Raw genomic sequence first — 12,689 nt, 5'->3', positions numbered from 1 at the left:
CACTTCAGTTTTCGTTAATTTGGGGTAAACAAGCTTCCTCTAGCAGAATAAGCTGTCTTTTGCATTATGCTGACTTTTCGCTGGTATAATATAAAGAGCACATGGGCTTTTGCTGACACTGTTATTCCAGCAAAATGTTTAAGCATGGGCTTAGCCGAATTCTTTGACAATATTCCCAGATTTATTACATGCAATGAGCAAGCACAGAACAAGTATTTCAGTGACAATCTCAGGGCTGGAAACAGACACAAAGAAATAATTTCCCTTCTCTGCAACATCCTAATTGCTCCTTTTACTCTCTGATGGGCTGTAAGATTACTAGTTTCCTAGGAGGTTTCCTTACTGTGTCTCATACATTAAAAAATTTCCTATTTGTTCTAATGCCCTTTCCTGTTTGCACTTTGAATTGTCCCCCAAGTTTCTCAATATCCAGGTTATACCAGACCTTCCAAGGTTTAAAGCCTACAATTTCAAAAGATGTTAAGTGATTTTAAGAATGCCCTTCTTTCAATATGCATCTCTGAATGTTTTATAAGATTTTTCTGTCATGCTAACATTTTTTTAGTACTATTGAGTTGTATATTTTAATGTAGACTAAAATAGCTGAAAGACAGTCCACTTACAAATGAAAATCAACTGCAATTTTAATGTTACGTAATATACCTTTATGGGAAAAATCTCGTAGAACTAGGTAAGGAAAGAAAGCAGTGGGAGTCAATAGAAATTTAACTTGGTTTTATGGAAGTTATTTTAAGACACTGTAGAGTTAAACAGAGAATCATTTAATTTTTACAGAGTTTTTAATAACCTCTAAAATTCTATTGCATTGATTTAATATCATCTAAGAGCTCAACAGAAAGGTATAATTTCCTGCTAAATTCTATAGGATCGTACCATAGGTTTGTATCCTAAAAATAATTTTATGCCCCAGAGACCATCTTCTCTGAGCAGGAGACTGCCTCCCCCCAGCTGCATCTCTCTGTAAGATGCTTTAGCTTCGGATCCTTTTGCTTGCATTTTGTTTCTAATATTTTATCTCTGTGGGATAAAAGGGATGGAAAGAAGAAAGCAGAGGTTGCCTATTTCTTTTTCAGTTACTCTGCTTAATAAACTCAACATCTTTCTCTGTTTGCCCAAATGTCTGCTTTTGGAAGCTCCCTATCACGTCATAAATGCTACTTGTTTGAACAAACAGGGATTTATTTACGGTGCTGAAAGGACTTTTTGTGCTCCCCACCTCATTTGCAACATTATTACCAATTGATTTCTGCCTTACCTATTGCTGACTTGCCAGCAATATTCCAAAGTAAGGTTGGGTCTATGTCAGAAAAATTTGTTGCCTTACACTGAGCCTTTTTGAGCACCGCTTACTCAATATTGTTTCTCTACCCAGCTACTGCTCCAATAAACCAAAACAGCTAGCTGTTGTCTGAAATGAAGAATAACACCGTGCCTGCTTCTTTCAGCGCAAGTAACAATTCGGCCATTTAGGGCTCTTCTAACACTCCTGAACGCTGAACTACTAGAATCTTGGCTCCCATTAGATAGTAATATTCAAACTTACAAACTCCTGGCAGCATTTACCTCCGCGCTGCACAAAGACGGAGCGGTCAGGCTAAAATAACACGCAGGATCTGAATTACCGCATGCAAAAAGCCGGTGGGCAGAATTGCAGCATCTTACCTGAGCGCGTCCTAGCCCAGGATTTGCCTGGCATGTGGCAATTAATGAAGCCTTAAAAACGTTATCTGGGAAATATTTGCAGTGAGTCCGCCCGCGAGCTCTCCAGGTTTGCTTTTTGTTTGCTGTGTTCATGCAGACCCCTCGCCACATCCTTCAGACTTGCAGCGTGAGCTCCGGGATGCTGCTCCAGCACGACCGGAGGATGGGGAATAGCACCCGCGTTTCACCTGGCGTGCTGAAGTTCTCAGACGGTCGGACGTGGGACCCCAGAGGACACGCAGGATGCCAGAGGTAAGGCCGGGACAGATCCTAGGGGGATCCTAGGGGGCTGGATTGCAGCCTCCTGCTCCAAATACTTGAGTCCATACCCCCAGAGAGAAGATGGCAGGACCTCACTACGTGATTATGCTGAGCTACCTATAAGCCCAAGCAAGGAAATCCTCTGCCTTAGATAGCAAAGAGGATGTAGACCCAGCACAAACCACGCTACTGTCATCTCCTTCCCCAGCAGCTGGCTGTGACTCATCCCTTGGTTTCCCCTCCTAGCCATGACCTGTGTTTGCAGGGTGATGCACCTGTGATGCCACCTTCTTCTCGCCTTTGAACACCCAGCTCAGTGCCCACAACACGTCCGATGGCAAAAGTCTCTCCCCAATTCTGTCCCTTTGAACTTTGAGCTCTCCCCTGTTGTCTCTGTATCGCAGGGACGCTGCGTGAGCAGTTCTCTTTTGCTTAGGAAAAGTTATTTCAGGCTTTAAACACAAATGTCTCCTGCCTTTTCAGGAAGACATAGGCATGACATGCTCTTCGGAGAATGGGTCTCCCTTGCTTGTCTGGTTGAGAGGGTGCAGGACACCCCCAGCATCCTTTGATTTGGGGGAATATTCAACCATCTTGAGCTTCCATGGGGAACCATCTGGAAATGTTTTTTTCAGATGCAGTTCAGCTCAGCCTGTTGGCAGTCAAGATCTGTGAAGCTTCCCCAGAGAAAACTCCTCTAGCACAGTCTAAGTCCTGGGTTTGTTGCTTTTTCAAGGTCCAGGAAGAACATAGATGAACAGGGACTTGTACAGTGAAAGGCTCTAACAAAAAATACGTGGAGTTTGCACTTTGCTTGTGGACCAGAAAATGTAGAGCAGAGGAAGCCGTGAGTTGTCCAGAAGGCTAAGAGGTGGGAAGATGGACCACTGTGTGAGAATGGCACAACATTGGCATTCTTTCCAGCCCAGGCATCCCACTGGGCTAGACTACACCTGTGCCCCAGGTGGGGAAGAGGAAAACACCAGAGCCTGCAGGAAAAGCCACCACCGATTTCATTATTGATGTTAATTGGCCACAGAAGGTGTTTAGATACTCTAGTGAAGCACACGGATGGAGAGAGGGATACAGGACATCATCAACAAACTTCACATCTGATGGCACAGCACAGACTGGGAGCATGAATCTGCTTCTAGCCTTTATAGCATGGGCAGATATTCAGGCAATAAAGACAATAATGAGGTTATTTTGGCTCTTTCAACAGACAATTCCCATGCACTATGCAAATACAGGTGAGTTAAACTGCCCAACAGCCCTATGAGTAAAAGAGGTGCTCCTTTGTCCTTTTTATGGATAACATAGAAGGAGAGGTTGGAGGCGGACACGCAACCCAGAAGAGCCAGCAGGGATTCTCAGGGGAGATGTCCTGGCTCCACCTAAATGGATGGAAATCCTGCCACCGGCTTTACTGGGATTTCAGCCCAGGACTTTTGGATGCTTTCTGTACACCTCTCTTGCTGTCTCTGTGTGATATAGTGAAGTTGTAAGAGGCATCAGATTGCATCATTGTTTGGGTGTCACATGAAAAAAACCTTGTGCAATGCTTCTCCTGTGCTACTGGAGTAATTTTTGCCATCTCATGTGGCACATCTCTTACTTTGTTTTAAAAGTATAACTGGCTGGCATTAAGGCATTTTATATTCTATTCTATTCCATTATATTATATTAGTCCCTGGAAGACCAAAGTGGTACCAAGAGAGCAGTAGGGCCCAGCTGGAAAATGTGTTACAGCCCATAAAATACTATCCTTTGAGTGTGAAAGGTTAGACTGAACTATCTAGCTATCGCTTCATTATTTAGAGTGGTTAATTGCAGGATTAGATTGATACACAGAAGGCCTCCACCTCCACCGTGCTGGGTGGTGCTTTCAATGAGACAACACACAATCTGCCAGTATGGGGCAGGGCGAAAACCCATTTACCTTCTTCATGGCGGCTGCAGAGAATATTGCGCCTGGGTGGCCACGTTTCCAAAGGATGCCTGAAGAAATGAGCTGGTCCAGCCAAGAAGAACATTTGGAAGACCAAGACCTTCTGCAGTCCATGGCCAGTACATTTCTTTCCTACCTCACCTGTAAGATGCAGCTATTGTATTTAGTGCTGTTTCCTGAGGATCATCATACTGCTTGGGTTATAGCACCAGATTTTATAGAAAAGGAAACTGAGGCATGTACAGGGGGTCAAACATACAGATTTGCTGCCACCCAACACTCTGGACATAGCAAGAATGGAGCGTGTTCCCTCCACTTGTCCGTAACACCTCATGCCATCTCCCTTCCCTACCACTGCTCCATAAGTTCCCCCTCACACCAGGCAAGAAGCATCACCCGCTAGTTTATACACAGCACTTCCCAAAGTACCTGCCTTCTCCTTGCAAGTCTCCTTTCCAAGTTGTGAGGAGGCTAAATCCCACTTTGTAAGATGGACCTGGTGATGGCACCATCTTCTGAGCTATCCAGTCCTTTATGCAGTGGGAGAGTCCTGGGGGGAAGGTGCTTTTTTTGGGGTAGATCACTTTGAAGGACATCATCCCTCAGCCTGTGCTCAGACTGGAGTGGCACGGCTCATCCGCTGCTGAGCTGAGAAGTCCCAAGAAGTCACCTGGCTGGCAACGAGACAGGGACTGGCAGCACCGGTTGGGGTGTCACCACCCCAACCACAGGCTGCAAACCCCAAAGTTCGCTGCCAGTGTAGTCGGCATCCTTTATCCCAACCGCAGCAGCGCAATGCGTTGCCAAACAGTTGTCGGTGATGAAATGTCTGCAGCAGCCGCTGGCAAAAGCAGCTGGAGGGATTCGGGGAAATATTACGGCTGAAGTCATAGGAGCCGGAGCTGGTGCAAGGAAAACGTCCAAACCCTGAAATCACCGAGCAGTCATTAGATGCAAATGAGGAACGGGTCAGGGAGGCAGATGGAGTCATGCACATGAGGCGCATCCCTTCATGAGTCAGGTCCTTGTCAGAGGCGTGTGACCGGGAGCAGAAAAATGTTAAAAAGCCCAAAGTACTGGAGCAAATCCCAAAAGTGAGTGGGGCACAGTTGGCTCGGAGGAGGCACTGCTGGCTCTGCGTGGCTTGTTCTGCTGATGCAGAGCTCTCCTTCGAGGGGAGACCGGCTTGGCAAGTGTCCCAGCCTGGGGAGGCATGCGGGGAGTTCAAAATCGGAGTCATGCATGGCACATGAGATCATCTGGTTGGACCTTTCTGGGATGACGAGCTGATGCATTTCCCTGGTTCACCCGGCATGGTGGCCCATAGGCATGCCCAGCAGAAGCACGTGCTCCAGCCCAGAAAAGCATCACGCAGGGAAGGAGCCACTATTCCCTTTGCTACTCCTTCCAGTAGTGGATCAGGTTTCCTGCTACGGTCTTGAAGCTTTTATCTGATTTGAGCTTGTGTGGCTTCCACTTTGAGTCACTGGTTCTTGCTATAACTGTTTTGATGTTTAAAGAGCCCATGAGAGCCTAGTATCCCACAGCCTGTGGAAGTACACATGATGAGCAATCGTATTCTGCCTGGCTTCTGACCAGCTAAAAAGCCAGAGCTTTCTGGACCTCTCCCTCCAAAGATTTGCCTCCAGCCCCTGAGCAACACTGATCATAGAATCATAGAATCGTTTAGGTTGGAAAAGACCTTTAAGATCATCGAGTCCAACTGTAAACCTAATACTGCCAAGTCCCACTAAACCATGTCCCTAAGCGTCACATCTACACGTCTTTTAAACACCTCCAGGGATGGTGACTCCACCACTTCCCTGGGCAGCCTGTTCCAATGCTTGATAACCCTTTCAGTGAAGAAATTTTTCCTAATATCCAAGCTAAACCTCCCCTGGTGCAACTTGAGGCCGTTTCCTCTCGTCTTAGCACTTGTTAGGTGGGAGCAGAGACCGACCCCCACCTGGCTACACCCTCCTGTCAGGTAGTTGCAGAGAGCGATCAGGTCTCCCCTCAGCCTCCTTTTCTCCAGACTAAACAACCCCAGTTCCTCAGCCGCTCCTCATAAGACTTGGGCTCTAGACCCTTCACTGGCTTTGTTGCCCTTCTCTGGATGCTATGCTTCTCTTCTGTTCCTTTTACCGCTTTTGCAACATCCTTTCATAACCACGAGCTGGGCAGAGCTCCCCACCATGCACAGAGAAGAGGACGTGCTTCTTACAGAAGGTTTGCATTAGCCATTTTAACCAGTCTCACACTGGGAGATCATATTGCGTTCCTTGTCTCCTGAATGATTTCCACAGTTAATCCTTTCAGACTATAATCCTTCAGTAGACGGTGATGCCCTGCTGTCCTTCTCCCTAGGTTGAGAACTTGCCATTGGTGAGTGTCTGAATGAGGACAGTTTGCGTGGGGAGCCCGAGTCAGACTATTCATCCCCCTATGTGTCATCTGAAAGCGATACATCACTGGCAGTGACTTTGTATTTACCATCAGACCTCCTCCCGATCCCTGTGACACCTCACCTTCAACATTACATTTGGTGCTAATTCCCAGCTGAGGCTGTTCTTTGAGGTCTGCTAGGCAGCCAGTTTTTAATCCATTTTAAAAACGGTTCTTTGATAATTTAGCATGCCAGTTTTTGAATTGAAATGTATCACCAACAAGTACGTATGGAGTATGGGGCGTGAGGACAAAAGTCTGAGCATATTGTACAGTCGCAGTTGCCTCTATCAAACAATTCTTTAATCTCATTCAAGAACGATAAGCAGGGCTCATTTGAAAATACTGGTTTTCTATCAAAACCAACTTGACTGACGTTGTTTATATTCTTGTCATTTAATTCCATATAGATTGAATCATATGTAGTGCTTCCACTGTTTTGCATGGAATCTGTTGTCATGCCTATAGTTACCTGTGCTGTCCTGCTTGCCTTTTCATCAACGCATTATCCTTCTCCTGGCCTTCAGGAGCTCCTCCATATGCTAAGGCTTGCAGTAAAATTAACATGAACAGTCCAGAGGCCTATGGAAGCAACTTTTAAGGACCTCTTGATGCAAATTTCCTGGCTGACTGATCTAAAAATATTTGTCTGTAGTAGATATCCAATATCCTCCTTGGTACTACCAACAGAAGAGATTCATCTTACCTAATTTTAGCTGCCAAAAAGTCAGGTGTTCGGTGTGAGCCAAGTGTCTAGCCTCCCCCTCTCTAGTCAATGGAAGGAAGCACTTTTAGAAAGCAACTCAACCCACCCATCTCTGGAGTGACTGAATCACCCTCCAGAAGAGCTGTCTCTCTCCATCAACTGCTTAGAAAGGCAAAATAGCTATCTGGATCAGACGCTAAAGTTTGATAGCCCTCTTCCCTTTTAGTAAAGATTTAACATCTCCATTGTAAGGACTCCTTTTGCTCCTCATCTACCTTAAATACTCCTTCTTCTCTTCCTTATCCTCCTCCGCCCAACCACCACCTCGTTGCCTCTCCCAGCAACACTCTCCCTATTAATTTGCCACATGACGCCTTCTCCCTGGTATCTGTACCCCCTCTTTCCCCTGCCTTTTGTTCATTATATACTGCTTTTTATTTCTTCTTGCTGCTTTCATCTTGCTGTTCATCCAAGATGAGCACCACGCTGAACACTGTAGTTTTTTGGACATCCCAAAAAACCTCTTCTTCGCAACCTTCTCATTTCCATCCAGGGGGGTTCATCTCAATGTTTTATCCCATTTCTCTCTGCAGTTTTGGGAAACCTACTGTGCTACCAGCTGCTGCATCTCTCTTTGAATCTGTTCTCTCTTAGCTCATACCAAATGCTGTCACAGGTGATGTTCACAAGTCTGTGAACAGCCACCAGCTTCCAGTCCAGTGATAAATATAATTTTATCTGTCATAATGAGGTTTCAACCAATTGGCTCACATTTGATGCAAGACCATTTGTGTCAGAAATGATCTCCTTTAATTTTTAGAAGGCTTGCGGATGTTTTTTCTGCTGGCTGCCTGAAACTTGTCACATACCTGACTCACACTGACGTTCCCCTTAACAACAGCTATATTTTCTGAAACGTATTATGAAGATGGACTCACAGAAAAGCTCATTTTTCTCTGTTCTGTAACTCTGTGACCCATGTTGATTCTCAGATGCTACAAATACTTGCTCTTGGGCTTGATTACAATCAGCCTGACTTGTTCTTAAAACTGAGAGGATACAGAAGGTATATGGGCCAACATGCCTCAAGAACAAGCCTCTAATCATGTTTTACCAATAACTCACAAAGAAACCTTGAGACAAACCACTTTTGTCTCTCCGCCTCCCCGTTGCTATAAGGGAAGCAACATCAACTCTGCTTTGCAAAAAGTTCTGAATTTCTCGGATGCAAGAAGTTGCAAAAGTACAGAGAGTTACTGCTGCAGACTCATGCTCATAAGAGATGTTTTCAGCTTGGAGAACATTCAGATCTAGTTCCCCCTTTAAATAAACTGGCTCACATGATTAACTCTGTAATAAGCTGGGACCCACAAAAAACATGCTGTAACTACCAGAGTTCAGAAGAAGTATTAGTACAAGAGAGCTCCCATAAATGCCCCAGAGCCAGATTTACAAATACAGATAAGACATGGCCTGTAGAAAATCAGACATCAAGTCCAAATCTGAATTCTCCTAGGACTCATACGTTTTCATTTCTCCTCCCTCTCTCCCTTTCCTCCTTCCCCGCTGCTTTTGCCAAAGTAGATGAGCTGGCTACCGTTAATGGCATCATCCTGAACATTTCTCATGTTGCAGCACCGAGACTTGTTAAAGAAAACCACCGTGTAATGGCATTACTTTGCACTTTTATACAGTACCTTTCAGCTGGGAACTCCAACACCGTCTACAAGCACAAATTGATTAAGCCGCACAACGCGCTGCCTGGTAGGAGCTATCGCCCACCTTTGGAAACCCCCATGCAGAGGCTCGGTCCGCTTTGCTCACCCCATGCTGCAAACCCATGGTGGAGTCAAGAGATGAAAGCCAGGGCTGGTTGTCCTGCCTTTCTGACCCTCTCCGTGCACAAACTGGCTGGAAGTGGCCAGCAGAGCTTTTTTTTCCAGTTCAAGGGTACCGGTCGGGGGGCAGCTACAAAGTGGGGGGAGCAGTTTGATTCCTCCCTGCTTTGGCATATTCCCTCCTCTGCTCTCCTCCCAGTCTAGTGCACGGGGAGGCATAAAAAACGATGATCCATCGGCAGAGAGGAGCTTTCTGCGTGTGCATCTCGGCGGTGGGAAGTCAACCGTGCAATGGGTTGAGGGCTGGACAGCTCCCGGGAAGACGAAGGTGCCCAGGCTCCCCCGGGTCCCACCTCTGCACACCAAGCCTACCAGGATGGGGGGAGAGGCATCCCCCCAAGTCCTGACCCCCGAGGTCCTGCTCGGGCCACCGGGCTCCTTCCCGTCCACCAAGAACCGGAGGAAACGCTTCTGCCTTGTGCAGGAAACGGTGCAGCTGAGCAAATCCTCCCTGCCCCTCCCTTAAATTATTTAATGTCCTACAGGAGCAGATGACCCCTGCTTAGCAGACTGTCAGGAGAGCAGCAGCCTTTGATGCAGTAATTGGAAATTTCCATTCTTTGCTTGCAGCCTTGAAAAACAGAAGAGTCTAATATACTGGGAAATCTCCATGCTGAGCTAGGAAATTTCCATGATGGAAATTTTTAATATATTCTCCAGCTTTAAACCATTCAGGTTGATGAGGCTTGGGGTTTTTATTTTGTGTTTCGTGTTGTGTTTGGGGGTTGTGGTTTGGTTTGTTTCTGTTTGTTTGTTTGCTTTGCAATTTGCTTAAAAGAATCGATGAATGACTGTGGGAAGGGTTGGAAAAATCAGCCAGACCGAAGGAAAGTAATGCATTTGCAGGAGAAACACGTGCAGGACTAGCAAGGCACCTGTAACACTCCTGGCCAAGTCAGAGATAATGGGAACCTGTATTTTAACGAGACGATAGCTGCCAGCAATGTGGCAGAGGACAGCGATGACTCCGCAAGAAGCTCTGCAGCACAGCTTTGAAAGGTTGGAGCTTTTGATGCTCTTTCCATAAAAAGCCCAGGAGCCCAGAGGGTGAATATGCCTTTGCCCACTCAAATACTTTGCAGACCACACCAAAAAGCAGGTAAATAGTGGAGAAACAGCTCTTAAGAGGTACCTGTGTGAGCCTTCGGTCTAAATACCTGGCAGTTCTTGCGGGCGCTTTGAACAGAGAGTTCTCAGGGACAGAAAATATAGGAGGGAATTGTCAGCTGTGCTGTAAAAATTATGATGAGGAGCTCGTAGGAACGAGGGTGGGAGGACAGCAAAGGAAACACATTGGAAGCAGAGCTACCGCCTTTCCTGAATGTAATATTGAGATGCTGCACAGCCTCCCGGTTGGCTTCTGCAAACCTGTCCCAGGCTGCAGCCTCTGAGGCTCTGCCAGAATTGGACCCAGCTCCCTGCACGTGCCTCGTTCTGTCACATACAGATGGTGGGGCTGCTTCTGCCGACGTCTAGCATCAAAATGCAAAGTGGCCTTGACATTTCAAAATAACAATGTGAAAACACAACCCTACCAAAATTTAAGATCCTTTGGCATGCAAAGGCCCCTCCATCCAGAGGGAAAAAACAGCAGAAGCGGTTGCTCTTATCACCCACTGGGCCATTTATTTACATAAGCAGAAATTAGGGACTCATGGAGACGGAGCCATTGCAACTTCATTTTGTCAGCCAGCTCCCTGTGGGTGGCAAGGGTGGGGAGGAAAGAAGACAGCCTGACTCGCACCAGGGGCTTTGTCTTTGGTCCAGAGTTTGCTTGTGGGGTCGATGCACAGACACAAGCACCTCCACAAAGCCAGCCTAACCCAAAGGCAATGGGAGCTTCTCGGCTGGCTTGTTTCTAACGTCCCTAAAAGTGTTTTCTCCTTTGGCCACGAACCCCCAGGTGCATTCAAGATGTCCCTGCCAGTTCCCAGCGTGCAGAAGCTCAAAGGAGACACTGAACTGGGATGAATGGTCGGGAGACCAGACAGTTCTTCATCAAAGAATATCAAAGGCTTTACTTAACTGTGCTCCTACAGGGCCTTTTAAGCTAGGAGAAGACACTGGTCAGGTGGCAGTGGGTGAGAAGAGGTAGGACTGGTCCTTCGGAGCACCAGTCCTTTTGCCATTGGGTCAAATCATGAGAGTATCCTGAAGATCCCTTTTGCTCGTCCATCACTTAAGCCCTACATACAAATGAACCAAGACACCAAATCAAGTTATCTCTAACGGGGAAAGAGCTAAATTGTTGAGCATCTGCCTGGGACATGTTGACTATAGATGACAAACTAAATCCTGCTCTGCATTTGCAATTAATGCCGAGAAGTACATACCTCTAGGGCACAATTCATCTCCCCGCAAAGCAGACATCACACTCAACCATAAGTAAAATTACTGAGCTTAGAGTCTGGCTCTACAACACAAGTGGGTGGATCCAAGCCTCACAGACTACAGAAGTGGGTGACTTTGGCTAGACAGATGGCTTTGTCACTGAAATCTCGTATTCATTTATCTGTCCTTAAATCTGAGTCCATCTGCTGTCTCCTGTGTTAAATACAGAAGGTAAAAGCCATCGTTGGGATAAGGTCAGTCCTTTTGCTCTGGATTTGTACAGCTCCTTGCACAGCCGAGTCCTAGTCCATACGTACGGTCCCCAGGTACAGGAAGAACATGAACAACGTGCTGCTGCTCTCTGGGTTTGATTGTTCAACCGGGATAGGGACCTTACAAAAAACCCCATCAAAATTCTGCTGGGCTTTCACTGTCCATTGCTAATGATAGCGTCTTTTTCATTTTCAAGGATTTCTTTATTATTTCCTCTTTGCCGCTGCTGCCAAAGAGTCATTCGAGTCATTTCCTCCATCCTGGAGGTGAGCCAAGCTCAGGATCAGGTCTCCAAAATCAGGACCATATCTCTGAGTGGGAGATGGGCCACAGCCCAGGACCTGGTGTCCTGGAGCCCAGCACAGGGCTCAGCCACCGCTCCAGGATTGGGGCACTCGGGGCACGATTTTGTGCTGCTGATTGCCGAGTTTCTCCGCTTTGCAAACTCAGCTTGACCTTAGAGTTCAATTCACTGCTGGCTGGCTGAACCCAAGCCAGGTTTCCTATGAAACGGGGCTCATACCTGAACTTTTTGGGCTTGGGGTGTCATTCAGCCCAAGCAGGGAATACTCCCCCCAGGCTGGCTAATTGCTACTTCTCGCAGGCTGCAGGTGGAGAGGGCAGAGGGAGGTCAGATCACTGCTATATGTGATGGCATAGCAAGCAGTCTGACTTTTGGACCTCTTCCTCAGTGGTTTTATTCCTGAAAATTATTTATTAGGGCGGTCTGTTTGATTTAATATGCCATGGAAGTGCTCTATGGGTCACAAAAGTAAAAGCTGAAGAAGGACCTTCAGCAAGTGCTGCCAACAGTATTTTGCCCATATTTCCTTCTATGTTCCAAGAGATTTGCCAGATTTGTGTCTGGGTCGGTGGGGGTTTTTAGCTCATTAATAGTTTTACTGGTCTAGGTCAAGTTTTACTGGCATATAGAAACTGTATGTCAAATTTACAACCAGAATATTCACAGCCGAGGGATTTACATCGAGGCTGAAGCTGTTTAAATAATCAGTCAGTCAAGGAGCAGCCATACTTTCTGGCCAGCCAAAATGAACCCATCCAAATGGGATCAGATCCAGAGCAGTACCGGTGCCTGGTCCGTGCA

The sequence above is a fragment of the Buteo buteo genome, chromosome 4 (assembly GCF_964188355.1).
Source record: "Buteo buteo chromosome 4, bButBut1.hap1.1, whole genome shotgun sequence".
NCBI classification, from domain to species: domain Eukaryota; kingdom Metazoa; phylum Chordata; class Aves; order Accipitriformes; family Accipitridae; genus Buteo; species Buteo buteo.
This window is presented reverse-complemented; position numbering follows the sequence as displayed.